We start from the raw sequence: 19554 nt of genomic DNA on the forward strand, positions 1-19554 counted from the left end.
AGAAAGCCTTAAAAGTATATAACTAATGTGCTATTTCAGCACTGTTGTTTTTAATCTGGCAAAGTATATATTAACAAGAGAGGGGTTTCTCTTCTTTTCTTTCCAATTTAGCAGAAAAATTGATACATGTGATTGAATTTGAAAAATTGCTCTGTACTTGGCTAATACAGAATAATATAAAAAGAAAAAAAAAGAATATGGGTTCTTTTTTCCAATGGAAGATTCAGGATCACTAAGGATATTGTGATCTCTAATAAAAGTTGGTTTAAAAGTTTTCCTAGTCTCAGAATACACTTCTCAGTTACTTGTACTATAAAATGATGTAATGAAATATGTCACATAAGTTAAGTCATAAAAGTCAGAAGTGAAAACATAAAAGAAAAATAAAGCCCTCTATTTTAAAATTTAAAAATAAAAACCTTATGACTTTTCATTTTTGATGAACACCTAATGTTGTATCCAAAAATAGAATGTTTTCTATTAGACCCAGTTTGAATGGCCTTTTCCTTTATTTTTTTAAAAGTTAGTAAAGAATGTTACTATTTCAAATTATTTATTAGTTAAAATGTTTCTTTGTCATATTGAAAAACTTAATCTTGGACCTCTTTGGCTTATAATTATTACATTTTGGGAGTTAGCATTTGGAATTTAGGGCCTAAGATTAAGATAATACTTTTAGACCTAAACTGAGAATACACTTTTATTACAATTTCCACTCTCTTGGGGGGAAAATTAATAATGTCATCATGACTCTTGGAATATTACAAGAAAGCCAAAGAGACATCATATGGATGACACCTAAATTGAAGTTGGTGAAAATGAAATGTTTGAGAACAGATTATACCAAAGCACTTCAAAATTATCAGTCCATTAGACCGAAGACATCTAAAAACTCCCTTGTAAATCCAAGCCCTGATTTACTTTTTATACATCTCTTACAAAATTACATCTTCTTACAAAATTAGAGTCCCTTGGGGCCAAAGAGAAGGCTTTAGTGTGAACACATTTGTGCTAGTTCAAATTCTATGCCCTCTGTTACCAGAGGGGATTAGGTTCTTGAATATCTGCCTGGGATCTTGTAAGTAAGCAGAATCTGTAACTTCTAGCACAAAGTAATTGCTAATAAAAATTGAGAAATTCTTGGGAACTCCATTCCAAAAGCCGAAATTTTGGAACTCTGAAGTATGACTAGGATGTACAGCAGAACCCAGAAAGCTTAAGTAGGTTTTATGTTTGTTTGTTTGTTTTGTCTTTTTCTTTTTTAGGGCTGCACCTGTGGAATGTGGAAGTTCCCAGGCTAGGGGTCGAATCAGTGCTACAGCGCCAGCCTACACCACAGCCACAGCAACGCCAGATCTGAGCCGCCTCTGTGACTTACACCACAGCTCATGGCAATGCCAGGTTTGTAATCATGATTGATTTGACAACTCATCCCCTGACCTTTCCCAAATATCAGAGCCTAGTGAGAGTGAGATAACCCATCTTCAAATTATCCTCCCAATTTCCTCAAACTCTTAGGGACTGACTGTGGTCCAGCACTTGCTTTGGTTTTGATGTATCAGTACAGGGATTACTGCTGCCATAAAATCATGTATTCCCTATAATGAAGAAAAAGGACCAGGAGGTTAAGGAAGCAACTCAGTCAGGTATGTTTTCTGTGTAGGATATTTCCCACTTGTAAACTGTGAAATTCCACAGAAGGGAGAAGAATGGAATCTTCTTTCTTCAAATGGAAAGAAATGAATTAAAGAGTAATGCCAGGTAAATATTTATAATTATATGTTGAAAGAGAGAAGTAGAAAGAAGTAAACTTTGAAGTTACTGAAAAAACAGGGAAAAAGTTTTATTTTTAGGAAACTGGAAGAGAATGATATTATTTTAATGACAGTGTGTGAGGGGTTAAGAATAATAGTCTTTTAAATTTACTAAAGAATATTTAGTAAATATTTCCAAGACTACATATTGGGATTCGTGTTTGAAAACAATACATGTCGCATATACTGGCTAGATGCTCATTAAATTCTTCTTCCTGTAAACACAGAATGACTTTATATTCTTAAAATAGGATTGAATCCAGAGCTCTTGCTTCTAACCAAAGCAAAGGGGTGAAAAGGATGTATGTGCTTTCTGACCTATCTCCAGGACTGCTTTCTCATACTTTTTAGGGACCATGAGTTTCAATTATCATCATCACAAGATGAAAAACACTGAATCCTTGGGTACTTACTTGAAAGTAAACTGCCAAAGAGAGTCAATCCCAATACACATCAGACTGTAACAGAAGCAAGATGTAAACTTTTGCTGTTATTACGCTCCTAAGATTTCTTGCTTTACTTTTAAACATAACATAACTTAGTCTAAGTTGTCTAATCTAACTATCCTAATACATAAATTAGCATTGTATGAGGGTTCTTGCCCAAATAAAGACCTAAAATAATGTTTAAAAATTTTCAGAGTAATAGACAGCAAGAAAAATGACATTGAAATTTAAAATGATGATGATCCCTCTTATGTAGCAGCAAACATTTGATAAAGCTGTTGCATGAAATAACTTGAAAGGAAGACTAGACTATGTTCTTCTTCAGCCAGAAATTCTAGGAAATGTGGTTGGGGGGAAAAAATCACAGTAGTATATTTTGAACATTATTGACTACTTTCTGTCTTGCTTGCTTGCTTTTTTTTTTTTTTTTTTTTTTTTAGGTCCACACTCACAGCATATGGAGGTTCCCCGGCTAGGGTTCAAATCAGAGCTGCAGCCACAGCAACTCGGGATCTGAGCCGTGTCTACAAGCCACACCACAGCTCATGGCAGCACCGGATCCTTAACCCTCTGAGAGAGGCCAGGAATTGAACCCGCATCCTCATCAATCCTAGTTGGGTCCATTAACCACTGAGCCATGAAGGGAACTCCATTATGGACTACTTTCAACAAGATATTACCATTCAAGAAAGAACCTCAAGAGTAAATTGTCTATTTTGCAAGAAGAAATAAAAGAGTTCAGAGTCCTGAAATTCTGTTCCTTAAAAAGTTGGAAAAGGTAGCTACTTATAGACTCCAGCTGGTGATGGTATTTTTAAAGGATTGAACAAGAAAGATCCGGGAAAATGCGTCAGATGAATAAAATGAAAACACTAAAATCATTGTGTATGTATAGACTTCCCACCCTAAATAGGTGGTCCCAATAAAATTAAGAGAGAAACAAGTTGGTAAAAAGCAATAAAACAAAGATATTTGAGAACTACATCTGGAAACGAACTTTGGATATGTGATTACTGGTACATGTAAAATTAGAATAAAACAAATCAGCAGTCTACTGGTTTGAGAGGATTTTATTGCCAAAAATCACAAATTTGAACTAAAGAAGCCTTTGGCTGTTTCAGATTTAAACAAATGAATAATAATAATAAAACTTTGAGCCCCCAATTTTCCACCAGCATGAGGCAAACTTCAAAGGCTGTACAGCCCCAAAGGCATTCTCTCTAATACTCACTTCCAATGTAGCCATAGAGAGTAATGGACCAGGAGGAATCTCAGTATGGGTAGACCAAGGGGCCATGGAGAAAATGGATGAAATAATTCCTTCTAGAGAGATGAATTTGCACTTAATCAATGTACTCCCACCCACCCCATGCTAAAGGTAGGGGACCTTCAGAAAGTCTTCACAGTGGGATTTCAGAATTGCAGAGGGCAAGTCCACTGTCTTCTATTTTACTCTTTCTCACTCGAAATTGTAATTCTTTTTACATTTCATCATTGGGCTGTGTGTGTGTGTGTGTGTGAGAGAGAGAGAGAGAGAGAGAGAGAGAGAGAGAGAGAGAGAGAGAGAGGGAGAGAGGGAGAGGGAGAGGGAGAGGGAGAGGGAGAGGGAGAGGGAGAGGGAGAGAGGGAGAGAGAAAGGAAGAAGGTAGTTGAAAACTTGTTTATTTGGTCCACAGCTTCCAATACAAAAAGAAGCCTCCATCCTACTGGAGAGAACATCACCTCACCAAATGGTACAGCGCTTTGAGCTCAATGCAGACACTAGAAAAAACCTTGATTTTTCCCCTTGGGGGGGAAATGAGTATATTGTGTATGAAAAGAGACAATTAAATTTGCCACTTTATGGTCAAAAGACTGGACTGTTTTAGAAAATAATTAGGTATTCATCAAACCTGTTTTCTCTCCCCTCTCCTCTACCTAATCATTTTCTAAAACAGTCCAATCTTTTGACCATAAAGTGTCAAAAGACTATATCTGCAAGCCTCTTTGCAACTAACAGGAAGACTATATCTGCAAGCCTCTTTGCAACTAACTTTCACATGAACAGTTCTGTTTAAGGGAAAGTGGAAGAAAATGACAAATACCTGACTGTTTATATTTCTTCTGAGAGTGTCACATAGTTCTCTCTTCCCTTTGGGCTGTGATCTGAGGTTGTGCATTCGAGGTAGAGGTAGCACAAGACAGAAGCACTTCCATATCCCCTCTCATAGGGAAGCCACAAGAGGAAGCCATGAAAAATAAAACATCATGGAATACATGCTTACATGCCTAGCATTCTATAAAATATATCCTTGATCCATTTCCTCCATCTCTACTATTTCCATTCAGCCTACATAATCTCTTCATTCTAAAGCAATTTCCACACAAATCAGAATAATATTACAAGTATGATTATGTTTCTTTGTATACATTCTGTAAATTTGCACTGATTATGGCATCATCTTCCAATCAGTTACAGAGGCTATAAGGATTCAAACTATCTGTTATTAACTCATACACCTCAATTTTGTCCTAATGTCTTTGAATCACTCCCTAATTTAATTTCTCTGGAAATGTTCTATTCATTTCTCAAGACTTCTTGTAAGTGAAGATTTTCCAGTCATCTCTTGTGGGGGCAGGGCACTTGGGTTTTTTTTTCCTCTATTCACTCCATTCATCAGTGCATGTTACATATCACTTTTATTTTATTATAAACGTTTGCAATTATCTGTCTTTAATTTTGGACATCTCCTGAAAAAAATCGTATTTCCCTTTCCTGGCATAATTCATAGGATAAAATAATAATAATATCATACATAAATAATAATAAATGAAAAAGTATTAATAGAAATGTTATTAATGCAGGCCAATTTATTAAGCCATTTCATTGACAGATGTAGATTTGAGTTGAAGAACTTAAGGAATTTCTTCCATCATTGCTTTCCTATCTTACATTTTTATAAGCTCTTATTCATTATTGTTGCCCTTCTCACCTAAAAACCTATTTAGCACAAAGTTTCTGTATTGTATTTTCTTATGTTCTTATACTTTCTTCATAGTAGTATTAATAGTCATGTTTATCACAGTCCAAGAAGCCATCATTTGGAAAGGAGAACTAGCAATTTTTCCATCCTTCCCTAGACACAACTAGAATGCATCTTTAATGTAGACTAATTGTTAGTACAAATCTAAGTTGGTAGTCTAAACTGCATTCAAAATCAAATCACAGCATTAATTTTATAGAAGACATTGGGATTAGAATTATGAGCCCATGTCTATTTTTGGCTTATTCTTTCTGAGAATTGGCTCCTGATTAAATTTTAAATGCTTTGAATTATTACACTATACAAATTAACTTTTAACTCTTTAACAATGCAATGAGATGAGATCAAATCATTTATAAACTTCTTTGCCAGCAAATGATGTCTCTTAGACCTCATCAAGAAAGTAATTTAGAAAAAAAAGAAAGAAAGAAATTTAGAACAAGCTCACTTTCTAACATAGAACTGAATTTTATAATAAGGTGCCATTCTTCAGAAACCAAAGATAATTTAATGCTAATATCATATTTATTTCCTTGGCAATGTCAGAGACTTGCATTGAACATTTTTGTATAGTCATAGCAGTGACAGTTGAAGTTAAAGTTTTCCTTCACATTTCCTCTTATTTATTTAGGTTCCAAGATATATTGCCACCAAACACATTTAAAGTTCCCTAAGATAGTCAGCAAATGAAAGCTGTGAACCTGTAAGATATAGCAGTATGCTATAGGCTCACAGAAGACAAAGAGCTAGAGTGAAGCATAATTCACAAACCATCTACCATCCTGAGATTTTTCAGTTTTAGCTGGAGCATACATATCAAAACAAGCCAATGCATTAGAGGTGCCAAATAAGTGATATTAACAAAACCATTTTTCCGTAATGATTTAAAGTATCTTTTCTAAAATTGAAGTATAGTTGGAGTTTCCGTTGTGGCTCAGTGGTTAACAAATCCGACTAGGAAACATGAGGGTGTGGGTTCGATCCCTGGCCTCGCTCAGTGGGTTAAGGATCGGGCATTGCCCTGAGCTGTGGTGTAGGTTGCAGACATGGCTCGGATCCCGCGTTTCTGTGGCTCTGGCGTAGGCCAGTGGCTACACCTCTGATTAGACCCCTAGCCTGGGACCTTCCATATGCCGCAGGAGCAGCCCTAGAACTGGCAAAAAGACAAAAATAAAAATAAAAAATAAAAATAAAATTGAAGTATAGTTGATTTACAATGTTGTGTTAGTTTCTGGTATGATTCAGTTATATATATTTATATTCATATATATTCAATATTATTAATTCATTCATAAATTAATACATTTATTCTTTTTCACAGTCTTTTCCATTATGGTTTATTACAGGATATTGAATATAGTTCCCTATGCTATACAGTAGTTCCTTGTTGTTACCTGTTTTATATATAGTAGTTTACATCTGCTAATCCCAAATTCGTCATTTATCCCTTCCACACCTTCGGTAACCATAAATTTGTTTACTATAAGTCCGTGAGTCTGTTTCTCTCTCATAAATGTGTTCATTTGTGTCATATTCTATATTCCATGTGATAAGTGAGATCATATGGTATTTGTCTGAGTATGAAAGACACTTCATACTCAGAATTCTTCACTTAGTATGATGAATTATCTTTGTTTTTTTATTAGTTGATCTTCATTAAAACTATAAAGAGTAGAAAGAGTTAGCACACCCCTCCTCCCTTTTCATAGATCCATTACTTTTGCGTTCAATATAGGAGTGCCTTTCCATTGTCTTGGTGTAGAGAGAAATATTGAACTGATTCCTTTAGAAATACTGGAGAGGGGACATTCTCAATAGCCTTTCCTTTCCATCCACTTAGGGGTTCAGGAACTACTTCCTGATTCCCTGGGGTTTATGACTATCCTGAAATAATATAAGGATTGTCTACATAAGGGTAAATCTAGTGAGGACTGAGCAAAATATTGGGAAACATAACAGGAATCACCTATTAACTTTGTTAAGACTTAGTTTCCTGGAAAACTGATTTCACATTAGTACCAAAGTTCAAAGACACAATTTTTATAAAGTACTTAACAAAATATTGGAAAATGATAACTGTTCACTAAATGTTGTAATTGCTGGATGATCTGTACCTCTTTCAAGTGAGAAAATTGGTGGAAAAGCAGACATGCTCTATTTCATTCCTCCAATAATCTTGGCAATTCTGAAATACCCTTCCTATAGGGGCATGGCTACAGGGAGAAGAAGGGCTGTCTGCCACATTTGAAAGAAACGTTGCCGTGATAACAGTGCTTGAGAACCACTGATCTACATGAAAGGCATCTTGAAATCAAGGACACTGCTTTAATTATTTTGTGAATAATTTTTTATAAAGCAGATGTCTCAAAATTCTTTGTGAACTTGAATTTAAATTTAAAGATAGAAAGTTCCTGTTGTGGTACAGCAGAAATGAATCCGAGTAATATCCATTAGGATGCAGGTTTGATCCCTGGCCTTGCTCAGTGGATCGGGGATCCAGCGTTGCCGTGGCTGTGGTGTAGGCCAGCAGCTATAGCTCCAATTCGACCCCTAGCCTGGGAACTTCCATATACCACAGGTGTGGCCCTAAAAAAATAAGAAATATATAAAGTTAGATGTTATTCTACTTTTCATTCGAAATTTGATTTTATGGTAATTCCAATGGCTTCCAAAACAAATTTTGTTTTTGATTTGTCTAGTAAGGAATGGGTTTCAGCTGGCACTCTGAAATAACAACATAGCCGAGTAAGAATATAATGATCAATGAATGGAATGTGGGCCTTTGCTCATGGAGAGCTGTCTTTGGAGCAGCACCTTTGCTCCGTATGAGTGGTAGTATTTGGAGACATTCATAGTAATGCTTGGATCATTTGCCATTTAACCAAATTGCCACTTAGCAGCATTGTCTAGAAGAATAACTCAACCTGTTTCCTCCTGGCTGTTCAAAAACAACAGCATGCCCTACAATCACACCTAAATCTGAATGTTATCATTTCAGGAATTGTACAGAGGAAAAAGAAAATTCTTAAAACTACTTTTTTTTTTTTTTACTTTTATTTTATTTTATTTTATTTATTTATTTATTTATTTATTGTCTTTTTGCTATTTCTTGGGCCGCTCCCGTGGCATATGGAGATTCCCAGGCTAGGGGTCGAATCGGAGCCATAGCTGCCGGCCTACGCCAGAGCCACAGCAACGCTGGATCCGAGCCACGTCTGCAACCTACACCACAGCTCACAGCAACGCCAGATCCTTAACCCACTGAACAAGGGCAGGAACCGAACCCGCAACCTCATGGTTCCTAGTCAGATTCTTTAACCACTGCGCCACGACGGGAACTCCATAAACTACTTTTGTTCCAAGTTAATGATAACATGATTTCAAAAACATGGATTGGAAAAATTAATTTTGTAATTTATTTCCTTTTAGACTAAAAATGATATGAAGATGCTTCAGCCTCCTAAAAACAAAGGGAATTTCTTTATTTCTTTTTCAGGAAAAAGTTACATTGTAGGATTCTTAGACTCACTCTTTTAAATGGGAAAATGAATGAAAGGAAATTTTACTTGATAGAAAAAAAATAGATTTCACTTTAGTTTTGTTCATCTCCAATTTGTAAATTTTCCATTTTAAATATCTGCTAAAAGACTGCTTTTTGACTGTGTTAATTTTTTTTAGTCTCTTTTCTCAGTTAATTGATTACCCTGCAATTAAACTGTCATCTGTATTTAATTGTCAATTTTTTATGCAAAAGGAGCTGTTAAGGTAGTATTTACATAATTTTATGGGTTTATGAGTTAGTATTTCCATAATAGCTATTAATGTAATTTATATTTGCCTTTTTAATATATGAAAAAAAAATACTGGTGATTTGGGCTTACTGTTCAGCAACCAAATAATGTATATGGACTACATTACATAATATATGTGTTTCATTAAAATATATATGATTTCAATATTTTGTGGGTCAGAACATGAAATATATTTTCAATATCACCTCATAAATTTATAAACAAGAACATGTTATATTACCCAGATGCTGTCTTTTTCAGAATATAGAAATCCACTAAAAATACATTTCTTTTAGTATGCATCTTTTATATTTTGACAATGTAGCCTTTCTCAAAGTATATTGAGGATAATTGAGTAGTGATGTACACATTTTTAAGTTTAAAAAAATTAAGGCCCTTTTAGAAGACATTTTTGGCAAAATTGTATTTAGATACAATTAGGAATAAAAACTAATTCTCCAAAATGAACTCTAAATATTTATGATCAAAATTTGACATACTGATTCGCAATTAAGAAAATAATTAAGAAAATTAATTCAAAATTAAGAAAACAATAGCATCTTGCCATGGAAATATAATGTATATAAATCAAGTGTTAATTATATCCACATTTAATTTTCTTATCAATTATTATATTATTGACATAATACATGAATTCTATACCAAAACATATGTATGTTCGTATACATATATATCTACAACTTTTTACAAGAGTGAAGAATGGTATTTTAGTGAAATAAATATTAGTATTAAGAAAAAACTGTTCCGTTAATTTTTTTTTTCTTTTTTCTTTTTGTCTTTTTAGGGCTGCACCTGCGGCATGTGGAAGTTCCCAGGAAAGGAGATGAATCAAAGCTGCAGCTGCTGGCTATGCCATAGCCACAGCAACACAGGATCTGAGCCACATCTGCAACCTACAACACAGCTCATGGCAATGCTGGATCCTTAACCCACTGAGTGAGGCCAGGGGTCAAACCTGCATTCTCAAGGATACTAGTCAGATTTCCACTGAGCCACAAAGGGAACTCCCACTCCTGTAAAAGTTTTTTGAATTTATGCCAGATCTCCTTTTAGAAATATTACCAACTTAAAATATATTGAACCGTGTATTAAAATGCCCATTTCTTAATGCCTTCTTCCAATTAGAATAGTATACATTTTAAAACAGTTGCTATCTTTATCAGTAAAGAATACCTGCAATTTTCATCAGCTTGTAGTTATTTCATTACATGCATGTTATCATCTTTTATCTATTTATAGTTTTTTTTTTTTTGCCTTTCCTTTTGTAACTTCTTTCTTTTGGCATATATTAAATGATATGCATTTAAGGCCCAGCATCCAAGTTACCTTTGGACTAGACCAAGAACATAGCCCTAGAACACAGAGTAGTGACTAAGGCAACAAGGATTCCCTTACGTGGCAGTAGGTAAACTTGAGAGTGCTGACATGTCTTCTGTACCAAGATAATATAATTTTGGCAATGGATCTGAAACTCACAGTCACTCTGATTGCAGTTTACCACACATGGAGAATTGTATACATAATTTCAGACATGCCTCTGCAAGGATCTTGGGAGGCATTAGGGAACTCTTTCCATCCTTTGAGGTTTTTTTTGTTGTTGTTGTTTTTTAATTCTAGTTCTGCTATAAATCAAAATGAAGAGAATTTCAACCCACTTGTCATTTTTGTCCATGTTCATACTTGGATCAGTTCTTTATAGTCTGGCCTAGCTCTCATTTCCAATAATAGAACTCTTATTTTCTTTTTTTTTAAAACATATTCTATAATTCTTTTTTAAATTGTATTCAATTGTTATTTCCCCAATAGCCAAGACTTGAAAACAATGCAAATGTCCATCGACAGATGATTGGATTAGGAAGAACTTTTTTTTTGTCTTTTTGCTTTTTCTAGGGCCAATCTGGCAGTATATGGAGATTCCCAGGCTAGGGGTCTAATAGGAGCTGTAGCCACCAGCCTACGCCAAAACCACAGCAACTTGGGATCCGAGCCACATTTGCAACCTATACCACAGCTCATGGCAACACCGGATGCTTAACCCATTGAGCAAGGCCAGGGATCAAACCCACAAGCTCATGGTTCCTAGTCGGATTCGTTAACCACTGAGCCACGACAGGAACTCCAGGAAGAACCCTCATTTGCAATAAGAAATCATCTCCCGGCTATATTCTACTTGGCCTGGATGTGCTGATACCACATAAGAGAGTCACATGACTAAGGATGACCAGTCAGAGAACTCATCTCTTGCTTCCTGATTGGTCTGAAATGAGTACATGTCCCAGAGCAAATTTGAGCCTATCTAAGATTTTGCTGTAGGGAGGCCTTTCTTCCTTGGGGGTAGCAGAGAAAGTAGGATGTAACCAACCTGGTGCCATGGTCTCCTTGCCCAAGAAGAAAGGGGCCTATGAAAATGAAGCCAACGGTTAGGAAAACAAAAACCAGAGACTTAAAAAGACAGAGTTCAGATGCTGCAGCATAAAGAGCTGAATCTAGCTTTATATAGGTTTTCCAGTTAAGTGAACAAATACATCCTTTTTCCTATTCAAGCCTAGTATGTTAGGTTGTTTGGGGTTTTTTTATCAATACTGAAAGATTCTTTTTTTTTTTTTTTTTTTTTTTGTCCTTTTGCCATTATTTGGGCCGCTCCCACGGCATATGGAGGTTCCCAGGCTAGGGGTCAAATAGGAGCCATAGCCACTCACTGGCCAATGCCAGAGCCACAGCAACGCGGGATCCAAGCGGATCTGCAACCTACACCACAGCTCACAGTAACTCTGGATCCTTAACCCATTAAGCAAGGCCAGGGATCGAACCCGCAAACTAATCGTTCCTAGTTGGATCTGTTAACCACTGAGCCATGACAAGAACTCCAAGATTCTTGATTGTTTCAATAATTCATGTTCTTTGTCCCTTTTTCTTTTGGAGTGTACATTTTTTCACTGACTGATAAGAATTCTCTTTACATTTATTCATGTTTATGGTGTTTTTTGACACAGAGTTTTGATTATTTTACATTTTTACATTGTTATCCTATTGAGTCTAACCCTTTACTTTCTTCCTGGCATGATTACATATTTATAAAATCATAGTACTCTATTCATTTCACCCATTTTTAAAAAAATTCCCACCTGCAACGCTCAGTAAATTCCTCTTTTTGCAGGTCTCTCTTTTGTTTCATTGCTTCCCCTGTCATTTAAGGAAGTACCCAACTCATCTTGATTATGTTATCTTTTGACACTTTAAAAACTTTTTATCTATCAATAATTTTCCTTGCTGTTCTTATATTTTTAGTGTTTGAGTAGAATTTTAGAGTCGTTTTGTCATGTTTCTTAAATATTAGTATTTTGATTATAATTGTATTAAATATGTAATTTAAGTGATCATAATTCCTATTTTTACAATATTAAACTTTTCCATTTAAGAGCATAGAATATCTCATCTGTTATTTAAGTTTCCTCAATGATGTTTTATAGTCTTTCCCAGGGATGCTCTGCACATTTTCATTTAGTTTTTCCCTAAGGAACTCTATAGTGTTTATTTTTGTAAATTAATCTTTTCCCATTATAGTATATTACTGTGTATTGTGACTATATTAGAAAACTATGGGTTCTGGCATATCTTTTTAATAATATATATTAATCATTCCATATTAGTTTTAATAATTATTTAAATAAATGTTTTGATATTGATAGTGTTACATTTACGTAAACATTAATGATTTGGCTCATCCTTTCTAGTATTTATAACTCTTTTTTCTGTGAATTGGCTAATATTTGCAATAAGATGTTACATATTACTGGTAATGAGTGTACTTGTTTTATTTCTGACATTAATGGAAATATTGCAAGTTTCCAGTAATATCATGATGACCGTAAGCACATGTGTATGCTTGTGATTTATATATTGTTAAAAGATAACCTAAGGCCTACTACAATTTTTGAAAACTTAAATGAGCAAGCAACAATTCCATTCAGTCAGTACCAAATAGGAAGTAGTTAGAAACACTCCAGGGACAGGAGCTAGGAGCAAGGTATTTATTGGGAAAATGCAGAAGCAAAGCAAAAAAAAAAAAAAGGTTTGATTGGTTGTGGCTTAAGCAGTTGCATTATTTGAGAAAGCCTAATTGGCTATTTGTAATTGCTTGTTCTTCTTAACTTTGAGGCAGTTGCAGGAATTGACTTTGGCTTAGGTTTCAGTTTGGGCTACCAACACATTTAGTCTAATGGCTTCCTTGTTTGTTTACTTTAGCAATATGTGCACACAGCTTAAATTCACATGGTATGCAATGTGGTTGAGTTGACAGTAAAAGCCTAGGGCAGAGCAACAAACATGACTTTCCACAGGAAATAAATATCTAACCGAAAGCTGTATGGGCACCTTGGTAAATTGCATTGTGCACTGTTTACCTAAAGAAGCAACCACTATTTAGTATTGAAGTTGTCAAATACTCTGGTTAATTCAGAAATCACAGTTTTCATGTATAAATGTTGGGAAACCTTAAAAAAAATAGGCAAGATTATGTTGTAGTAATGAACAATTTGAAAATTCTAATGATTTACAGAAATAAGGTTTATTTCTCTTCTCTTCTACATGGCATCACAGGTTCATTGTGACTGTGCTGGATGTCTGCTGCATGTCATATTCACCTGAGGCTGACTGAGTTGCAGCAGAAGACAAGGAGAATGTGGCAAAACAACCAGTAGTTCTAAAAGCCAAAATCAGTCAGTAACATTTCACATGCTCAAATAGTCACATGGCTAAGATTAATGTCTATGAGGGCAGGAAGTAAAATTCTTGCCCAAACGGACCAGAGAATAACAACTAATTTAATCTACAGCAACTGTTGCATAATGTATATGAATACAAAGTGGTAGAAACAAAACTTGCTGGTGAACCATGTTTGATTTGTGGGCCACCATCTTGTAAACTTTATTTCATGCTCTTTAGTTTTAAATTCTGGTTCTAAAACTATATGATGTTCTCCACTTCACTGAACCAAAAAATGCAGTTGATTCAGTACATTCCATCTGTAAGCCTTCCAATATACACTGAAAAACTGGAGAAGCAGAACTCCACAATAGCCTTTGGTGACACAATAGCCTTGTGGAAGAATCATTGAACCACAAACCTTGAGTAATCATTTAACAAAAACTAGAATCAAAATTCTTTCCTGAAAGTTAGAACAAATACACAATCTCATGTTTTGCCCTATGAATTCTTAAACTTGCTTAAAAATCTGAACAACTAGGAGTTCCCGTCGTGGTGCAGTGGTTAACGAATCCGACCAGGAACCATGAGGTTGAGGGTTCGGTCCCTGCCGGATCCCGCGTTGCTGTGGCTCTGGCGTAGGCCAGTGGCTACAGCTCTGATTAGACCCCTAGCCTGGGAACCTCCATATGCCACGGGAGTGGCCCAAAGAAATAGCAAAAAGACAAAAAAAATAAAAAATAAAAAAAACTGAACAACTAGGGGATTCTTTGGTGTATTTATTTATAGCTGTCATATAAATCATATACATTAGCTTAAAACTCTATTTCCCTAATCAAATAATGGCTTTCAAAAACAATAAGCTCATTTCAAAAAAGTGAATTCTATTTATCACTTGTTAGTATTTTTTATTGAATGTCCAGTAGATCTTGTCAAGATATCTCTCATTGTCTGAAAATGTTTCTCGAATTAATATAAATTTTCACAAAAGATTATATAAGCCAAAAACATGGACAAAGAGATGCTCCACTTAAAGCTCTTTTCAAAGAACGACTTCTTGTCAGAGCAGCAGGGAGTGCTGTCAATGTACCGCATTCTGCTGCCAGCTCCTTCAGGATTGCCTGGGCTGCAGTGGACCACTTTGCCCGAGGTTATGCTTTTTCCACAGTCACCTCTATCCAATGACTGATTGACATGGGGGTACATCACTCAGCCTGGACATGAAAGGTAGAAAAAATTCACAGCCTTAGTCCAACTCAGAACTCTAGTGTGTTTGCTCCAGAGCTCCCTTTGGAATCAGCCAAGGCACCATCAGTGGATGTAGATTCAGCTGGTGTCCCCTCCCTTCTTTCCTTCCAAAGTTACCACTCAGGAAGCAATTCCCTATCCAGCTTCCTACAGACAGGCTAAACTCTGCTTCAGAGTCTGCCTCAGGAGAAGTCAGCCTAAAACAGTCTTTGTATATTTTTAATTACTTTGTTGTCATAGTACATAAAGTAGGGGGAAAAAGCCAGAAATTTTAAACATTTGGGATTTAATATTCACCATTAGAATAAAAGCTCTAATGAAATTTGGAAATTATATTTTTTAGAGAATGAAAAAGAAACAATTTTAAGGCACTATAATAATAAATATTTTAATGTTATCTATAGATTATATTGATTTATTTTTATTATATTTATTATTAAATATTAGCATGATCCCTATATTGTTCCAGATGCAAATACTTTACTATAATATCAGCCAAATTTCCCAAATAGGTGCCATTGATCACTAGAATATACTGTCAAGTGATTACATTTGGGAAGAGGAACGAGCAGGGTGAGTTGGAATGCAGACAGGGAAGGACCATTTTGTTCTAGTGTTGTTATAAATCTTTTAAGGCTACTAATTTTTAAAATTCTTTGCATTAAATATTTGGATAAAAATAGAAAAAAAAATTTAAAGGAAAGGTAGACCATGGAAAATAAGGAAGGAAATTTACCATTTACTGAACATTTTTTAATGTTCAAGGCATTTGGATGTATATTTATCTAGTCTTCCTAAGAAATCAAAACTCAAATCATTTGTTCAAAGTTTCATATTTAGCAAAATAAGACTCAGTTTTGAACCCAAGCAGCCTGTCTCTAGAGAGTTTAATGTGGAATCTGAGCATAGTGTACTTAACCCTATCTTTAAACAAAATGGTTGGTACAGAAAACAATTGCTATGGAAATTCAGGTGTGAAATGAATTGGAAAAGGTAGTAGGATGGATTAAGGATTTTGAACTGTGTCGTAAAGTACTGATATGAATTTGCAATGAGAAATGATGCTGGGGGTTTCAAAACTCTACGTGTGTGCATGCGTGTGTGTGTGAGAGAGAGAGAATTCTATGTCTGTAGGCAGCAGAAGACTGAGCAAAGCCACATTCCCCCTTAAATTATTGATTTATTTTAACATGCATAATTAATTGAAAACATACAATTCTCCCTGGAAAATGCATGAACAAAAACTATATCAGCATCTCAAAATTGACGTATAACCAGATCAATATCAAAAGCAAAATTTACTTGCCTTTCAGAGTTCGAAGCTTAATAGGCAAATTCATGTAATATGTGTTATAATTATGTCGGTCTTCTTTGTGAATAAACTGTGCTGTATACAGAAATTTTTTGTTGGGAGAATATGACATAAAATTTCACTCTTTTAACCAATGTTTGATTTTAAATAGAAGCTATATATGATGTTCTACTTTGTTTTCTTTCAGCTTCTATAAAATTATTTTTATTTATTCTTTTTATAAGTGATTGGCACGATTCATTACAAGTTTTTAATTAATTGCATGGCTTCCATTAATACACAATTCTCTGCAAAATGTATAAAAGTGTTTTAAAGCAAAGAATGCAAAGATAGAATAATATGATGTATGGTAGAAAATTCCAGTTGGATATAAAAATATGGTAAAACAAAAACTTTTTAAATGATTAAAAATAGTGCTTTTGTTTTAAAAAAAATATGAGGTACAAGAAATTAAAATAAAATATTGCCAAATATTTTTAAATTTTGCAGTGTACCCTGATAAAAATCTCATTATAAAAGGTCAGTCAGATTTTAGCCTTCTATTATTTCCATTTGGTTTCTAAAACAGTCAGTCTGGAAGTATCTGTGAGCCCTTACTTCCAATTTTAAGTTCTGGGAAATGAAACTATAAATTGGTCCAAAAGAATATTCATTTTTATACTGTTGCAAAATTAGATAATTACTTAAAAATTTTATAATTTAGTCGTGAATGTCTTCATGCCTTGTAAGAATTATCTGTGTATGATGTATATAGTAATGCATTCAAATGTGAAATTTGTTTATCCCAAGCCCATTTAATCCTTTTAATTTTGTAATTCTCTACTATCTATGAAATTTGTTGTTCCCCAATTATGCCTACTAACATTATACCCAGAGTATTTTCTTTTTTTTTTTTTTTTTTTTCTTTTTGTCTTTTTAGGGCTGTACTCCCAGCATACGGAAGTTCCCAGGCTAGGGGTCTAATCAGAGCTGTAGCTGCCAGCCTATACCACAGCCACAGCAACGCCAGATCCCAGCCACGCCTGCGACCTATACCACAGCTCACTGCAACGCTGGATCCTCAACCCACTGAGCGAGGCGAGGGATCGAATCTGCAACCTCATGGTTCCTAGTCGGATTTGTTTCCACTGCACCACAGTGGGAACTCCATACCTACAGTATTTTCTATGTAATATTTACTGATCAAACATATTTGACGAATGTGATTAAACATTTATAAATCGAGGAGAAATGAATTGCTATTCCTTTAGCAATTCTACAGCACATTACTTTCAGAAATTTGGAAAGATTTAATTCATCTTGAAATATACATACTAATTTCTGAGAAGATTGTCGAAAATCATTATCTTTGGAACATGGAAGGCAACATACACGTGAAACAGTGAGCTTTGAGGCAGCCACAGGTCTGAAAATTAGGACAATGTCCTATCCCTTAACTGTCATTCTTTTATCAGAAAAACAGGGTATAATGATAAATCTACCATAGTGAGCTGTTATTAAGGTTAAACTTCCTAACATATGCACCTGGGCATATTAATTCCTCAAAATTATTGGTTTGTTTCCTTTTCATTTATTTCCCCTCCTCCTTTCTCCTTAGTAATAGATTAGTGCTTAGAAATGTGACCTCTATTTTAGAATATTTGGAGCTAAATGTGGCTCTGTCTTTTAAAAGCTATAATACTTGGGGAGAGATATTCAACCCTTCTTGTCTTCAGTTTCCTCACCTGTAAATTGGGGATAATAATCTCAGTACTCACTTCAAAGGGTTTTCCTAAGTATTAAAGAAGTTAAAACGTGAATGAGTAATGCCTGGCTCCTAATAAAATTTCTAAAATTTTAGATATTCTTAATACCTAAACAGAGGTTGTGATTTCCCAATAGCGTTTATAATGACAGTATTTTCCATACCTGTAGTGGGTTAAGGAGTGTTGCCCCAAAATTCATATCAACTCAGAACCTCGGAATGTGAAATAAGTTCTCTTTTTTAATGTTTTAATTTTTAAATTTGATTTTATTGGAGTATAGTTGATTTACAATGTTGTACTAATTCAGCAAAGTGAATTAGTTATACGTGTAAATATATCAATTCTTTTTTCCCGTATTGATTATTACAAACTATTGCAATTTTCCTGTGTCATATAGTAGGCTCTCATTAATCATCTATTTTGTATATGTTATTCCTGCCCTCCCAATTTTTCCCTCCCCTACAACAGTTTCCCTTATGGTAATCATAAGATCTGTTTTGAAATCTGTGAGTTTGTTTCTGTTTTACAAATGAGTTATTTTGTATCATTTTATCAAATTCCACATATGTGATATCATATGATATTTGTCTTGCCTAACTTACTTCACAAAATATGGTAATCTTTAGGTCCATCCATGTTGCTCCATATGCCATTATTCTTTTTTATGCCTAAATAATACTCCGTTGTATATATGTATTAACATCTTCTTTATCTGTTCCTCTGTCAATAGACATTTAGGTTACTTCCAGGTCTTGGCTATATGATCAGGCAGTCCCACTCTGGGAGTCTATCCAGAGAGAATCATAATTAGAAAAGATTCATGCACCCCAGCGTTCATTGGAAATAAGGTCTTTACTGATGTATTTAAGGTAAGAATCAAGATGAGATCATACTGAACTAGAGTGTTCCCAAAATCCAATGACTGTGTTCTTAGAAAAGACAAAAGTGATACACAGGAAGAGAGAGAAGAAGGTGATATAAACAGAGAGGCAGGAATTAGAATGAAGTGTCTATGAGTCAAGGAATGCTAAGGATCACTAGCAACCTCCAGAAGCTAGGAGAGAGGCATAGAATGGTTTCTCCACATCAGTGGTGTAAAGTATGATGTATACATGTGAGAAAATTAAGTCTTTGTCACCTCTACGTTCTTAGACTAAGCCCTGTAAGAACTGGAGACTGGTGTTAAAATTAACTCCAGAGCATTAATCATCTCCCTTGGAACATTCAGATTTTCAATTATGGAGTATAGTAAATACTGCTGCTGAATGCATTGGGTCAAGATGACTACTCTATTTAGATTAACTCTTCTACATCTTGGAATATATCTATCTGACAGGGTTTGAATGAATCAAAGCTAAAACCCTCTAATTTTTGTCACATTATTGTAAGTAAGTAGGGCATTTTAATAAGACACTTCTCAAGGCACATGTGATAAGTCTCAAATAAGAAA

The 19554-nt window shown here is 34.8% G+C and overlaps 1 protein-coding gene across 1 annotated transcript in view; it reads left to right on the forward strand.

Annotated features, from left to right (window-relative positions):
* The window catches only part of LOC146400050 (uncharacterized), a 260931-nt gene that overhangs the window by 171739 nt on the left and 69638 nt on the right, over window positions 1–19554 (forward strand). The window contains exon 10 of the mRNA XM_084977290.1: window positions 18835–18973. The gene's annotated coding sequence lies outside the window, so the exon portion shown is untranslated. The remainder of the gene's footprint in view (window positions 1–18834; window positions 18974–19554) is intronic.

The sequence above is a fragment of the Sus scrofa genome, chromosome 9, assembly GCF_054392235.1.
Source record: "Sus scrofa isolate SSC_HxYL_T2T_F1_AM1 chromosome 9, Sscrofa_HxYL_maternal_Yorkshire_Landrace_v2.0, whole genome shotgun sequence".
NCBI lineage: Eukaryota > Metazoa > Chordata > Mammalia > Artiodactyla > Suidae > Sus > Sus scrofa.